At 34.0% G+C, this 17,316-nt stretch overlaps 1 protein-coding gene across 1 annotated transcript in view; it reads right to left on the reverse strand.

The window, feature by feature from the left end:
• Positions 1-16,821, reverse strand: part of LOC135076113 (alkaline phosphatase-like) — a 113,229-nt gene extending 96,408 nt beyond the window's left edge. The window contains exon 1 of the mRNA XM_063970575.1: positions 16,557-16,821. The gene's annotated coding sequence lies outside the window, so the exon portion shown is untranslated. The remainder of the gene's footprint in view (positions 1-16,556) is intronic.
• Positions 16,822-17,316: the final 495 nt, after the last annotated feature.

Raw genomic sequence — 17,316 nt, forward strand, 5'->3', positions numbered from 1 at the left:
TCTTTATACAAAAAAATGCTCGCATAGTTTAGTAGTTAGTACCATGTTAAGTTTTGCGGGATATATTAATATTCTACGCCTTAGCCATAATTTTGAATATAAATAAACCATAAGTTTATTGTTATTGATTGTTGAAGTATATCCAACTTTAGCTCCAAACTATTATGGAATGCCAACTTCAAAAACATTGCTTCGTAGTTGAAAAAAATTAGTCACACAAGTCCGGTGCCAGTTAGAACAAAAAGTAAATTGATCAATTTTGGAATTACAGGCTGCGCCGTCATTTTAAATTGGTTGCATAAATTAACCCAAATGCACTGCATGTAAACCTACGGATCACAGCATAAAGCTAACCACTGTGGCAACTTAGGTTCTAGTAACTACAATTTTGCGACACAAAAATGTATGTGTGTAAATGTACAGTGATGTGGTGTTGCTATTAAATTTTTAAATAAAATCTAAAATAATTTTTCGTTTTAAGTCATAAGCATTGAGTTTTTTCTGTTACAACAACATACCCCCGATATAATTATATACAAGAAATTAATTGTACCTACTCGAAAAATATTTTTCATTTGTCTTGACCTCAGAATACAGAACAAACCAGAAACCGTCAACGGGCGTAAATGTGTATTCATATAAATTACTCCAAATCGCACTAATTTGACTTTAGAGCAATTAGTCAATGGCCGGCGCGCGCATTGTTTACATATCCGTCAGATTGACACTTTATAATTAAATTATGCCGTCTTGTGCCGTTCCAACATGTAAGAATGCTACTGGAATTACGAAGAAAGTGCATGGGATCATGTTTTATCCGTAAGTAGCACATTTCCAATTCATTTTAATTAAATAATAATTTTCAAAAAAAATCACGGTTGTATTTTGTAAGTGTTGCCACAGGTCAACGGAATATTTTACCCTACTTTTTTTTTTAAATTTTATATTGAATTACATTTGTCTATAAAAAATTCACGCGTTAATTTTGTTAGCGTTACCACAGAATAATGGAATATTTTCCCCATCCTTTTTGTTTTAATTAGTTTTTAGTGTAATTTCATCCATGACATGACAACCTGATTAATTAAATTATAAGTGCCACTTGTGGTCTAAACTGAATAAATATTTTTGATTTTGATTTGATTTTAATATATTGAATTAATTTATAATATTACTCCCTAATAATGAGGAGATAATAAATTACTATCGTGAATTTCATACTTTCCCATTTATTCAAAAGTAAGGCATTGGTATCAACAGATCAGCAGCAGCAATATTTGTATATTTAATAATAATTTTAAGTAATTAATTATTGCTTACATACTTACTCTGATTTTCTTTCAGGATACACAGCCAGAGTTGCCTCGCAATCAAATTCAAGTATTGGTGATGTTTTTGATTTGGATTCTGTTTTTGACTCCAAGAAAAGTTAAACTAAAAGCACTACTGCGCCGTAAACAAATGTTTTGTTGTCGATATGTTTACATAATAAAGAACCATAAGTTTCTTTTTTGTTTTACTTGGCATTCTAAAATTTATATTCGACTTTTGTAATTGACTTTTAAATAACATATTATACCTACATATAGTATATTACACTATTTAATAGAAATAAATAATCATCTACACTTAGTTACTTCGGAGTAAAAATTAAATTCATAGGTAGGTAGGTACTATCTATGCCTATGGCCAGTCATGTCGTCTCGTTCTATCGCAAAGAATCACCATTTGATAAGAGCGAGAGCAAAAACGGAAATGGATAGTTAACACTGTGGCCGTGTGTACTTATTTCACTTACTTATTTTTTACTTGTTTAACATCTCTTTAAAAAATTACATAATTTTACCCCAAAAATGGGGGTGTCACACGGCGCTAGTAACACTAAAGGGGGTAGAGGGGCGCGGGAGGGGATGTATTTTGGACACAAGTTGCCGCGTAGAAATGTTATCGAACACTCCTTCTGGTTTGTTCTGTATTCTGAGGTAAAAACATACGTAATGTTGGATTGTACTGCCTTTTATTTTATCTTTTTCTGTCTGACCCAGAACCTATAATAATACTAGCTTTTTTCTTGGTAATCAACCTTGCCACATTTTTTTATTTTCTAAGCAAAATAAAAATAGGATCTATCTACTCTCATTCAGAGTTACCAAACTTAAGAGTCGCCTTTCAATGATCAAATATTGATATTTGAATAAATTACCTATTGAATGTAGTTACTTGAGCAATGTTTCCTAATAAATATCTAACAATGTGCTAGACGTTTAGGTACATTTATTCAGCTTCAACCTTTCAGCTCTTTCCTATTTGTGCATTTGATTTCTATACTTTGCTGCTCCTACCAGAGCGTGTCGCGTTTCAAACAGCTCTATTTTCCGCTTCACTGGCACGTCTACACGAACCGTTTCCATTTGCGAAAACTCATCTACAATAGTCACTTCACTCAGTATAATATTAGCTCATGTAAATATCGTCACATTGTAGCAGAATTACTAAACACTGTGTGTGTAAACTGTTCAAACAACCGGGGAGCGTCAATTCAATTAATATGTTGGTGTTTTCTTTGCGCAGCGTTCGTCTGCAGCCCTAAGGCTCGATGAGTCTCACGCATTCTTGAGCAAACGCCTTCGACCTTAGACGCGTTACCCTCTTTATACGCACGTAAGGCGGAGGCTTCACTGTTAACTGGATGCGAACAAATTATTTCGATTAAGTAATCTTCTTTTATCGTGTTACTCAAAAACTATGCACATGGCTCTAGTATCGGATTAAATGAGCCGCCATAGTCGTCAGATTGGGACTGACACCTTTTCAAATATTAAAAAAAAAACCTTATTCGAGACAAAAGAGACGTTTTGATTAATTTGTCACATCAATTTTTTACTTTGTATAAAACAAGCTCATCCATCGTTTCGTACAGGTTCAAATTAATAGTCCGTTATTTTATACCATGCTATACCTAAAAAAATATTGACTGCCCATTTTAAAGCGGGCTTTTATGTTGACACGTACGAATAAAAAATATATTACATTTCACTGCGCTTTTATTAATTCAAATACCCAGCTTGAATTGAATGTGGACTGTTTTTTTTTTCAGCCAGACAAACAAGCAATTAAAAAATATTTTTAATTCCTATCACTATGTCAATAAATGTATTTGCTCGTGAACGAAATTATTATAACAACAAAACTACTTTAGTTTTAAATAATAGTGGGTAGGTAGGTTGGTAGCCATCTTTTAAAAGTCACTTTTACTATGTTTTTAATATTACAATTAATCAGACTTTTAAACTAATAAAAGCAAGTTTTAAAAGACGCGAGTTTAGAAACCAGGCGTTACTTTTAGGTGAATTTAACTTTTATAATAATATGTATCAGTATAATTTAGAGTGTACAAAGTTCGAGTGTTTCTTATTACTAACCCCGGCCTTAGAGCTCAAATTGCTTCTTACACGAACCCATGCCGGAGTTAGTCCCAATAAAACGTTATTTACTTAATTCATACAATCCAGTGTTTAATTAAATGCGATTCGTGACACTTAAAGCTGTAATTACGTTCAAGGGATTCTCCTATTTGTTTCCTGATTTAAACTGTTGTAGTTCGCGTTTAGCATTGAAATTGATACTTAAGTACATTTATTTCAACTGTTTAACTGTTCAAGTAAGAAGGGATCTTTATATTACTTCAAGCGATTCTTGAGCTCTAAGGTTGTATAAATGATACCCAATTCAAAACCCATTAATTACTCACTTATTATAGAACTGTTTTACTGGTATAGATACCGAAAGCTAGCCTGATTAATACAAAGTTTGCTTAAAAAGCTCTCGACAAAACGCAATTGGCTATCAAAAAATCAATTTATATCTACTTTCCTCTCCTCAATATAAAATTTGCATTTACAGCAATGAGACGGCTCATTTCAAGTTTTAAACTTGGGAATTTCAAGTGGATTGCCTCCTTTGAACGAGAATGGCAAATCTTGGAATATAATTCACAGTTATTGAGTTCAATGGTGTCTGCAAAAGAGCGTGATAAGGTGATAGCTGGCGAAAACGGGCAGCGCACGTGGAATGGCGATGAAGCGCTTCGAACTGCTCGAAAGTTGGAAAGTGTAATGTTATTAAAAACCATATCCCGAGTGGTTAACAAGAAAATATATTGAAAATGATAAGGCATGTACACGCATTGTTTGTTCCTTAGCGCAATGGTCTAAAAACTAAATATTTTAATGTATCTGCAAAACTTGATTTTATACTTAAGCCTGTAATTGGTCAATTTTTCCACGACTTTTCCCGCGTGGGTTTTATTATAAAACCTATGTTACACAGGAATGACGTAGCTTTCTACTAATGAACAAAATCTGAACCGTTTACATAATTTCAGAGTATGTACTCGTAGATTGATCAGAAATCACGCGAGTCTCTAGCGTCATTATAATTATGTCTATTACAATGTAATTTGAGATTATTCGACTTCACCTGACCGAAGTAAAAGCCATGCAGTGTTATCCAGTTACACTGATCCTATTTACTGAACATTGCCCCATAAAATGTTGGCATACTCGTAACTATATTATGCCACTTATGAGGATTCCGTGACCTAAATAAGGTAAGTAAGGTAAATACATTGAAGTAAGTAAGGTAGATATTGCAGTGTCTATTAAATTATTGGTTCACTTTCGTAGTAGGTATAATATCGATTTTCAAGAGCTTAGTCACATCGATGACACCACTTATGAAATAATACGAGTAGGTATATTCGTTGCCTTAATGTTAGAATGTTAGATGCCACAAATTCTTCTTATAAATATTATCAAATTAAAACAACTATTAATATTTCAAAGTATCAATTCAACGATATTAAACCTGATAAATACTAACTTTTTGGCTTCTTTATACTCGTAAATGCTTAAATTTATAAATCAATCGTCATCATCATCACTCCAAATGTCATCGCATTACAGGAGGACAACCCTCTCTAATTTACTCTACAATCAATAAAGGTCATATTATTTCATTAAATTTCTCATACCGAGCTGGCATTGTGGGCTGGATATTATGAACTGACTGAGAAGCCGCAATCCTATCCAATGTCTTAATAAAACGGAGGACTCCCAGCTGAGTGAAGTTTTTAACTGTTCCGTGCCCGCAGGGTTTGCGCAAATTCTTAGACAAGTTTTCCAATATTGTCTAAGCCTTATTTTTGTTGGTATTGCTGTTGGATGAACAGCAATAATGACCTGCTTTCATCTTTTTTTGAGTCTGACGCGTTTAATTTTATATTTTTGCAAGCAAGGAATTACGAGCTGACCCACTGCATCTACCTTAAACCATGTATGTATGTACATCTTGATAGAGAACAAGATATAATAAATAACATAGCACACTTATCAACCCGGAAAGGGATCGTAAACGTATCAACTCGAGGCGGTCAGTATTCTTTGTATGTAACTCCATACTGCAACGTACCGCACCGTGGCGTAAACACCTCGCCTCGCGGTTGACAACGCGCGTAAGGCGATGACAGCTCGCGAAAGTCGACACGATACACGATGTTGATCCCTTTCCGAGTTTATAAGTCTGCTATGACCTTTGAACATATCTACTGGATTACTAATATACAAACAACACAAATAATTAAAATGTTACGATTAACAAACTTATTTACTGCAAAACAATTGTTGGCAGCCCTAACTGCCGACTAGTATTGAGATGGGAATATTCATAGTGCACTGTGACTTGAAACACAGTCGGAAAGTTTAATGAGATTAATTCTTGCGTCTTCCGAGTTGTACCCTCGTTCCGCTGTACAGTCGACCGTAAAAAGCCATTGCACATTCCATTCTTACGAGTACTTGTGACTCAATGAGCAAATTGTGATAAAAGGTGTTACGAAGATACTGCTATAAACTATTTTAAATTACTGACACACATAATTATTAACATAAGATTTACCATTAAGGTTTTTTTATGCAGAACAATGCAGGTAGGTATTTGACTGCAATCACTAGAGAGTCTAGAATGGTACCTACTTACATACCTGCCCTGTATGTAAGTACCTTGCACTGTCGCCTTGAAGAGGCCCGGATTAGATTAGATTAGAGTGAGCTAATAGTCATTGGTCGTTCATTAATCCAGCAACTTGAAAATCTTCTTTAAAAATCTTTTTTTATTAAATTGAATAGACTATAACATAACTCCCGACTAATTAGACACACTGAAAAAAATACAGATACAATCTTTAATAGAACAAGCTTTCGCAGAAAATTTAGCAGGCGTGCCTTTATGATCTTGGTTTTTCTAAATTTAGTATCTATCTGTAAAGCTATTTTAACTCGAGTAAAATGTACACTGCAGCCTTTAAAGCAGAAAATTAAAATAACCGCAAGTACTGCGGTGAACCTGTAGTTATCTGTACTACGCTCACCGCTAGTGCATACAGGATCTTAACAAACATAAATGTGCAGCTTTATGTTGCCTTAGTGGTATTTGATGGTAAACAAAGAGATTGCAAACGTTCAATTTTATACTGCAATTTTTTGCAGAGTATGTTAGCTTTTTAATAATTTTGTAGAGAATTTCCCGTAGAAGAGTTACAATGAAAACATTTTAACCATTCGGTGCGTTCCTTCGTTTTCGTATCATTTGGATTTGTCTAATCGAAAAATTGGGTCCCGAGATCCCGTAGTAGGAATAAGACGTGAACGTGTTTACAAAATGACATCAGATAGGTACTTTTTAAACAAAATAAATGATGATGATTTATGAGATCATTTACTTTAGGCCGAAAATTGAAAGTGCCAACCAACAAAATAATCCATCCTATTTTTATTAGCCCTCGTAGATGCAAAATTATCTTTTTTAATTCACGCTCTGAATAAAAAATAATTCCGATCGCATTTACAAAAATAATGGCCCAATTAAAATGTCCCTTAAAATCTCTTTTGTCAGAGAATCGTTTTAATAGGTTAGATAATCGGTTGTGAAAGTATACCAAGCCGATTGGATACGATTATAAAAAGTAATAAACTCTTTATAATGGCACAAACGGGCGGAATAAACCGCTTCCAACGGTTGTGCTTAAGGCGTCTTAATTGGAAAAACTGAACGACCGGTATAATAACGGTTGTGGCACGCAATTCGTTCGTTTCTACGAGGTTAGTGTTTATGATAGTTTCAGTGTAAGGTACTTTTACAAATATTCTCTACTACAAAGCATAAAGAAAAGCTCTGTACTGTAAACATACACGATACGAAACGGACCCTCGTTAAGAAACGCACTGTATCTAGGTATTAGCAGACTGTACCTATAAGCGCCTCTACTACCTTAAACTTTTACACCCTTCGAAAGAAAATCCCAAGGTTCTATTCATTAGCAGACTGTAGTTTCTCTAAACACTCCTTTCGAAAGCAAAATCCAAGGCCAAGTAATTAGGAAAAAAACTCCAAACTGTAGGGTGACTAGGGCCACACACCACCACGTGAGCCCAGTACGAATTCGTGTAGGGTGGATGTAAAGTTAGTGACCGACCTTACAGTTAGATGTTATCAGACAGCCCTAAGCCCTTGACTAGGCTTAACGACTAAGTACCGAGTGTTATTATCTGGGATCAACTTTTATCGTGCTCTTTTAGCACAAAGATCATTGTGATAAATGCCCCCAAATTATAGTCGGAATGGTCACCCATCCATTAGCGACTGCGGTGAAGTTAGCTTAATTTGGTGCTTTTTGTTTGAAGTCTTTTATAAACAGAATGTCTCAAAACTATCACGTCCACAACAGTGAATCTTAATTCAAAAACCAGAAGGGAATTTTACAAGGTATGTTTTTGGACGTAATCTTAAAATCAAACATGTTTCTTATACGAGTAGACTGTGTACCTTCCAGCCTTCTCTTCATTCCATTTTTATCAGTCACGATACTTAAGGACAACAAACATGAATAAAATTTAGTTAATCACTTTGATTTGTCAGCTAAAAGTAAACCGACAACTGGGGTCATGCAGCAATTTCATCATCAATTAACATAGCCATTATATCATTTTATAAATGAGATACAATTTATTATAAAACCAGGTAACACAAAATTAGTTTAACTGTTTGACACGTGTATTGTGTTAAGAAGAAAATTCAAACTCGCGGAATATAAAAAATTAAAACAAAATATAATAAGCGAGTCACATCATCCATGCGAGTATATTTTTACAACATTAGAAGGGAAAATCCTGAAAAACCCACGCGATACGCTTCACTAAATTAATTTTGAGGTGTGTTTCCACTGCTGCCCCATATAATGGGTATTTTTATATCACTTGAAAACGAGACACGTCGACGGTCAAAAGTTAGCACCAGTAAACCACCTTGTTATTAGCAACTAGAATTCAAGGCACGAACAGGATAAAAGCTGAAAAATCGTTTACGCAAAAGTCCGGACAAACAGTAATATTTATTTAGTTTGGGACGATTAACCCTAACGATTCGGACGTATTGTTGTTGCTCTTTAGTTTTAAGTCAGGTGTATATAAGTTAGTTTTGTAGCTAAATAAATGACTATAATATTATTTTAAAAATTGTGATTGATAATAAATTAAAGTGTAATGCAATTATCCCATCTATCATAGGCAGTATGTGTCCTTCCGATTTTGAAAATGACCTTATTAAAAAAAAAACAAATTACAGCGTTGTTTCCGTTGGTGAAATTTTATCGAAAAACAATTAAAAAGTAGAATTATTTTCTTAAATTAAAATACTTTTAAATATAGTGCAGTGCGATAAGGTACAGTGCATCTTTATCCATATTAGATTAATTGCTTTGTGCGCTCAGAGTTTAAAATAATCTATTTAAATGCTTATAAATTGTATTAAATTTTTTATTGTTCTCTACGATCGCTTGACGTGAAACAATTCATTTCACGTGAAAAATATACAATACCCGTACGTAAAACAATTTATATTTTGACAATCTATCGAACAAAATATTATTTTGTCCGACGAGGAAGTGTGTCCCGCGAACAATATTCATGCCCGTTTTGATTCGACCTAGTTGCAAAATTGATACATTATAGCAGTCCTTAAAATACAAACAGTCCACACATTTACTGAAGTGTAAATATGGTATGATATAAGTACAAAAAAGTTACTAGGCTATACTACTTCACAAACTATAATAGCATAGTTTTATATAATCATCATTTCATCAAGTTATCAAGTCTCAAGTATAGGACACCCTCTTCAATTCACTAGAAACTAATGGAGGCCTCCGCAGTTCGCTCCTCATCTAACCTTATTTATGATTTAGGTACCTAGTTGTTTTTGTTCAAATAAAAAACTAAATCAAAGACCTCTTTCATCTCCGTGTCTGTTCAATTAGGTATCGAAAGAACATAATAAATAGAGAAAAATCAATAATAAATAGAGCCTTAAAAGCTTTCAACGCTGCTCGAAAACGGCAAACTAAAAAGCCCGATAACGTTCAAACAAAAAACAGGATTGATTAAATTAATTAATAGGCTCACTAAATGCCCAGCAGTTTGTCGAATATCCCGACCGAATGAAATTAATGAGGGAAATTTACGGTATTGAAACGAAAACTTTGCACTTTGCACGCTTTAATTTTGTTGTCGTATGGGTTGAAACAACTAACTACTCTATCAGATTATGTCTGGTGTCGGATTTAATGAGCCAAAAAGGGCGATTTGATTCGAAGGCTTAATACGATTACTTACCCTCTCAGAGTTTTAGTTTTGGTCAAGGCGTCATATCTTACAAAATTGTTTTACGCGTGTGTCACCTGGGCATATCCAGAACTACTGAAACGAGAGTCAAACTCCCCACTGGATCGCAGTTAGTGTGGTTTCTCTTTACCCTACTCAGACAATCATTCAAACAACATACCAACAACAACTTTACGACGTGCGTTAAATAAATTGTCGTGGTTTTATTTGGACATTAAAAGCTCTGACCCAACATTCGAGCCCGTAAGCCAAAAAACAGCATGCAAATTGTGCCGGTGCCAACCGCAGACTATAAGGTTGCTTATTTATTCTACTGTTACCCTTAAACAGCTGCTAGAAATAATTAAAAGAACCTTCGTGCCTACCAGACCACAGCTGTTATAAAAATAAAACTGGCCGTCCCAAAATTAAATAAAGTTTGTGAAGTTTTTAGGACTTGTAGGTATTACAAAATCTCTTTGAAACCTGGCGAGATGTCAATATTAAGGCTTGGTATTTCTGCTAAAGTAGGTATTTCGCGCTGTCAAAATCTGCGCGCGCAATACTTCGCCGAAGACAGCGCGCCAAAGAGCTCTTGCGGCTACACAGTATAGAAATACGCAGTTTAAAAATACGCAGTTGGTTAGGTTAGGTTGACTTCCTTCTGTTCAAGCGTCACACTCACAGCACTTTTTAATACAAATCATATCCAAATGATACAAATTAAAACAACTTTCAAAATTTTTGGGAATATATTTTAGAATCGAATAAATATAGAATATAACTGCCAAAGTAAACACGGTTCAAAGAGGCGTGGCGTCACCCGACCTTCCGGAAGTTCCGCGCCGGCTAAAAGAATTTCAAGATTACGTCACCCGACCTATCGTTAGATCCTCGGGAGCTTGAGCGATAGGAAAAACATTTTATGATCAGTTACTCGTAGTAGCGATTATTTAGAGTTGCAATTAGTTGTTGCAATTCACAAAGCTTTGCATGTGGTTAATTACATTAATCAGTACACGCATCAATTTTGTTCAGTCTTTTTGTTTATTAATAAATAAAAATATTATACTAAAATTGCATACATATTTGTTTGTATTGGTCTGGGTGTTTTCTTTCCATAATTTATGTATAGCCTGACCAGGAACATAAAAACCCTGGCATAGAGGCGCGTCAATTGCATTTGATAGTGCAACACTGAGTACAGTCGTACCTGTGTTAAATTAATAGGCTAACTTTATGTAGGTATCAGGATTCAGGATTACGGGCTAATTTGATATTTTCATAAATTAACGAAAAAATATTATTATAGGTAACCTGGTTTAAATAAATTAAATGAAACCATCAATCGAGCTGGTAGGATTTATTATATTATTCATCAATAATCAAATTCAGAACTTGAATATTCAACTGCAATGTCTGCTGATGAACGCTTCAAACTCGGCACTTCTTTCCCAATTCAATAAAATTCAACACGAAAGTGACAAAAAATTTTAAAATAGCTGTAGCTGTAGCAGTAGTTGAAACAAACCACAGCTAATTTTCATAGTGGACTGTACTATACGATAAACATGTCAGTCAATTTGACAACCTTTGTCGGAAACATTATTCAATGAAAATATTGTCCGAACCCTTAGTATTTCTCTTCGACAAATACTTTAACACATTGTGAACCACTTTTCTTTCACGACTATAAAAAGATTTTAGCAATTTAATTCACAAAATCAATTGCGCACATTTAAAATAAAGTTTGTTTACACTTTGACAGCAATAGACTGACATGCAAGATGACATGTCTATGAAGTTTTCAGTTACTGTTGCCATTAAAAGAAATTAGTACCATTAGTTTTCCGCAATATGGCGAGGGTTTTTATGTTCCTGGTCGGGCTATATAACGTGTGTACGGGTATCTGTATCGAAAATCACTAATGAGCAATAAGCATCACACACGGTTACCTGGAGTGCATTACCGCAGCAAAAATGAACGGTATAATATCGAGGTTTCGTCAGTACAGTTGCGAACAAAGGTGTTTGTGTAGTGTAGTTGAGTTGAGAGGTCAGATTATTGAAATAATAAAACGAACATTTTATTTTTTAAATACATTTTAAAAATAATTTACACTACAGATAACAATGAGAGGATGACATTGCAAGGTGGTGCCAGTCCAGTCTTAAATCCGTTGATATATGCTGCATCTGCCACGTTTTTGGCTAGAAGATTCTTCTATCTTGCAGTTTAGACTTTTATTACACACCTCAGACAGTATTTTTGGAAAACTTTTACGCATGGTGGAGGAAGGGACGCTCTAGAGACTCAAGTCTAGAAGGAGTTACATGAACTCCAAGTTTTAAATCCGTTGACATCTGCTGCATCTGCCATCTTTTTGGCTAGAAGATTCTTCCATCTTGCAGCGTAGACCTTTAGCTACAGACCTTAGACAGTATTTTTGTGAAAATTCTTACGCATGGTGGAGGAAGGGACGCTCTAGACACTCAAGTCTACAAGGAGTCACATGAACTCCAGTTTTAAATCCGTTGACATCTGCTGCATCTGCCATCTTTTTCGCTAGAAGATTCTTCTATCTTACAGCTTAGACCTTTAGCTACAGACCTTAGACAGTATTTTTTATTATTTATTTGTGTCAGTGTGCTCTTCTAAAGAGTGTAAGACGATTGTATGTAGGTACTATTAAAATGTAATTTTAACTCATTGGTTTTGTCTTATATTTGAGGAATGTACTATGTATCATGAGTAGAGACTTCGTTTAAAAGGATGCGAACGATTTAAATTTCAATAGGTAGACAAAATTGATAATTTTTAATTATCAAAAATTTAAGCTTTCTCCAGTAACACTGATATTATTATACTGTGACTCATCAAAGTCATCATTGTCAAAAATATTGACAAATCGCGAACTGTCACGGCCAAAAAACTGACACGCGTCCGTCCTCCGTAAGCGCCACCGCGCGACTGATTGAGATTGTCCAAGCCGTCATGGACGATTTTTTCCACATTTTTTAACATAGTAACTAAATAAGACGCAATATAAAAATTTCATCCGTTAAAAGCCCTCAAGTTATATCTGAACTTTAGTTTAGTAAAAGATTCAGAATCTCAAATCGCTTATTTTAAAAATAAAACCATAAATAGAAAACGAATAGAGGTAACTTTGGGAATTTATTCTATCGAGTCAACTTCATCAAATCGTGTTTCCATCCGTTAATAGCCCTAGAAAATATCCTCAACTATGCCCAATAAAAATCTTAGCCTTTAATTTTACTGTTTAGTGCCTCAAAAATGAAAAATGAAAACCTCATTTTCGCCATTTTCTCTGCTACCCGGCCTTATACTAAATTTTTTTTAATCTAAACCTTCTATTGATCTACGTACCTCACGATCAAAAATGTTTACATTTCAAAGTTTTGAAACGATTCATGTTTTTAAGTAGATACCTACTAAAGTTTATAAGCCCTAATTTAAAATCACTAAATTTCGTTTTAAACTTTCACTAGAACACCATTGATCTAAAATAGATTATCTTTCTAGTCAAAGGACGATAGGTATTAGGAAAAATATCATATTTATTGCTGTACCTACGACCAGGTTGAAGCTTATCCCTAATTGACCGTAAATTCTTGTTTATTTTCGAATCGGTATAGATGAAAAGATCAGACTACAGTGTTTTATGCAAAATAGTATTTATTACAACTAAATAAGATGCTACTGTAAAAGGTTACTGTACCATCGTCAACAAAACCGTTCTGAGAATCAAAAATTAGTATGATTTTGCCAACCCTCAATAAGAAAAGCCCGTAAGCATCTCTGTTACAGGCGCAAATATATATTGAGATTCAAATTAGGTTCGATTTGATTTATATTTAATGGCGACTTCGAAGTAAACTGACACAATACACAGAGAGAGTCAGCAGGTACAACAGTCATCATCAAATGGTTCGTGGCACCCAAAGTAGTCAATAATACTTTGGGTGTCACGAAGGTATTAAGTTCGGAAAACGTCTAAGATTGTGTTGTCAACTTTTTGGCCACTTTGGGTGTCACGAACTATTTGACGCTGACTGTACTTATTTGAATTGTTTGAAGACATAATTTTAGATTATTTTGAAATAAACTCAAAGTGCGATTTCACTAAATACGTTATTTGCCACTAATGCGACAAGTCGTTACTGTTAAGTAGTGTCATCTCTTACTGCTCTGAAACAAGGATAGCCATAAAAGCGTTAAAAGCATTAAGCAAGACCACATCTTCAGAATAATAATAACATTTTGAAGGCTTTCTAAAAGCTTAGCTACTTGACTACGTTTAATTAATTCGTTGAAGCTATAAGAGCCTACGAAAATGTATTTTGATATTTTGACGAACTTCTCGACAAACGAGTCTGGCTAGACAATAATGTCGTGCTTTACGTTACGGTCGTTAACTTGTGAAGTAGGGATCCTGTTTCACTAAGCGCTCATTGGCATTGGCAATTGGCATTTCTTGGTAAAGATGATTAAAGTACTTACTATCCGTTCGCTTTGAGTTTGCCGCTGGCGATATGACGTCACTCGAAGGGAAGCGTCTTTAACTTTATCAAACTATATTTAAAATATTTTTTTATTGATAAAAAATGTTATTTGCGTAAAATAAGACACATTAATTGCGTTTAATCACGAACTAATTGCGTTTAATCGCGGTTGGGGGAGGGGACGCGCATTCCACGGACTAGCAAACTTAGCGTGAACGGGTAGTACATTACCTAAGGCCTGGCTTCCATCAAAGTGAAGAGGAGAGAGAGATGTGAATAACCAATCAGAATTTCCGAACCAAAACTGAGAAGAACTTAAAAATATGAAATATGAATTGTCTATTCAAACACAGCTCTCCATTTTGGTGGAAACCGAGCCTAAGGTATAAAATATAGCTCGTACATCTCGAATTGCAGACCTAAGGTGACTCATAAAATCTAATTACAGACTACGAACAAACATAAAATACAAAATAAAAAAATATGTTTGTGGAGCTCTTAATTATTATTTAGCTGTTACAATGAGGTTTCGCAAAACAGATTAGGTAGGTACTTGTTTATTTATTTTAAAACAATATTTTCAACCCCTTTTCAGCTTGATCCATTTCCAATCACAATACACAATTTATTCAATGAATGCAAATATTTTAATTAAGCATCTCATTTTCATTGAAAGTTTGTTCATTTGGAAACCTCGGTGTGGAAAATCCCATAATTACAACATAACTCTTTTGGTTTCTACTGTATAAAGACGCATCCACACCGGCAGCGTACAGCAATAAGAAATAGGTACATACACTTTCATTTGGCAATACTTTCTCCAGATAAAAAATAATTCTTTTGTATTAAATGACTAACTAACCTGTTAAACCAATTTATCCCTCAATTCAGGTACCTATGTATGTAAGCTGGATATTAGCATACACCCATATAATTACTGCCACTAAAACCAGCAAACTTGCCAAAATGTATTACGAGATTTCTTATAGGTATTCATCAATACATAATAGTAGATAACTCAGAGAAAGAATCCTAATTTCTACGACGAAGTTTTTTTTACCAAACAAATGCACTCAGTGTGGATACGCCTTTATATTCCACTTCGAATTGCCTTCAAAGTATTGAATTAATTAAAAGTCGATACTTGATCTACAAATTTTAATAAGAATATGGTTTGTATAACTTTGGTACATTATTTATTACTCCATCGTACATTTGAGTATCTACCTACATACAATCGATTTCAAAATTAAGAGGCTTTATTTTATTAAATGTCTAACCAAGGCCACTTTTTTTAGGGTTCCGTAGTACTGACAAAGAACCTTCATTAAAGATTAAGCGCACAACGGTTGTATAATAAGAAAAAACACTAGTAATTTGTATCTTGACTTGGCACTTTCCTTTGTTTCGTAATGATCTCTACTGCAAGAGGTTTGCATCCTAAATTTTGGAAAATACGTGCTAAAATTGTGCCACTTTTACTGGTCTCTCCAAAAAATTCTTAAATTAGTTGATAGAGATTAGATGCCGAAATTACATAAAAACTATTTGCAAAAATATAATTGGAAAAAAAATATTATTATGATCAAAAAATAGACGCTGCTAATTTGTTCTTCATACCTATATCATGTTGCTGATGGCGGTGAAAAAAAAACCCACATAAAAAAATCGTATTTCTAATAAAATCCTATGTTTTAATTTAAGTATTAGTCGAAGCCTGATACCGGAGTGAACAGATAGCTAATAAATCTCAATGTACTATTTCGCCCAAAACCGAATAATTTCACGCCGAAGATTAATAGGTACGGTAATTAGTATTACCATTAATTATCCTATTTACAGCTGCTCTGTTGGAATAATGCATTGTACCTTTAATCCATCAATTCTCATTATTGTTGAATATTATTACTGAAATTTCAGTCAGTTCAGTGTCATTAATAATAGAGTTTCAATTTTGAGGCTCTAATAATGTTTCAAGCATTGTCAGTTACCTTCATTGATAAATTGATGAGTGTCAATTAACAAAATTACAAGCATTTTATAAATCATTACATTAAACAGGCAGTATATCAATCTTGAACATAAAAGCATATTGTGCCTCAGTATAAAATAGGCCTTGACGTAGCCTACTTCCAAGGTCACTAAAGTATTTAATAATATTATGCCATAAAATTTCATTAATTAACTTCATAAACTATAATAGTTTGGAGTAGTCACCACACAACAAGTCACCATTATTATAATAAAATCTTCGTACTTAGATTACTAATATGAGTAATAATAATTAATTATAAAGAAATAATTAGCATCACTCACCATTAAAGCGGCATACATTTCCTAAGTGTGCACACGATGTACTTAATTAACCAACACTTATTACTACACTATAGTTTTCACACACAAAAATACTATTTAAAAGTTTGAAACAAACTAGCTTAAACTTATACAAATATTATTTACTTCCGTAAATAACCGTAAAAAGTTCACAACAAGTTTAAATTTTTCACGTATTCGCGCATTTTTCGTAAAGATTCCGTAGCTGTCAAAATACCGGCGGACAGGACCCGAGCTGCCTGCACGCAGTCACTGGACCAACTGAAGTTGAGTCCGCCAAGTAAGCAGCGCGCATGCGCCCAGAAACAAATGACAGTTTGAAAAGGGGCATCACAGAGCAACGAAGTTTCAGCGCTATTAAATTATTTGCAGTAAAATTCAATTATGTATCACATACGACCTTAATTAACATTATAATATTTGGCTTTTAGGCTGATTAAATAATTTATCGGTTGATTTATTATTTATATTCGTATTACATGCTGATTACGCGGTACAATGTATAATGGCTTATTCGTTGATTATAAACATCTTTTTTGTTCTCCGTTATAAAGTTTTTCGATATTCTAGTTAAAACACAATAAAATAAATAATTCGAATCTTTCTCTAGCTACCATCTAAACTACCTACTTCACTTGAATTCGATAATTATTCGTTTATAAAAAGAATACAATTTTAATTATTTACAAATGGAAATAGTAGGTAAACAGATTATCTGCGAAGGCACCAGAATATTTGTACC

Source organism: Ostrinia nubilalis, chromosome 11, assembly GCF_963855985.1.
Source record: "Ostrinia nubilalis chromosome 11, ilOstNubi1.1, whole genome shotgun sequence".
Taxonomy (NCBI): domain Eukaryota; kingdom Metazoa; phylum Arthropoda; class Insecta; order Lepidoptera; family Crambidae; genus Ostrinia; species Ostrinia nubilalis.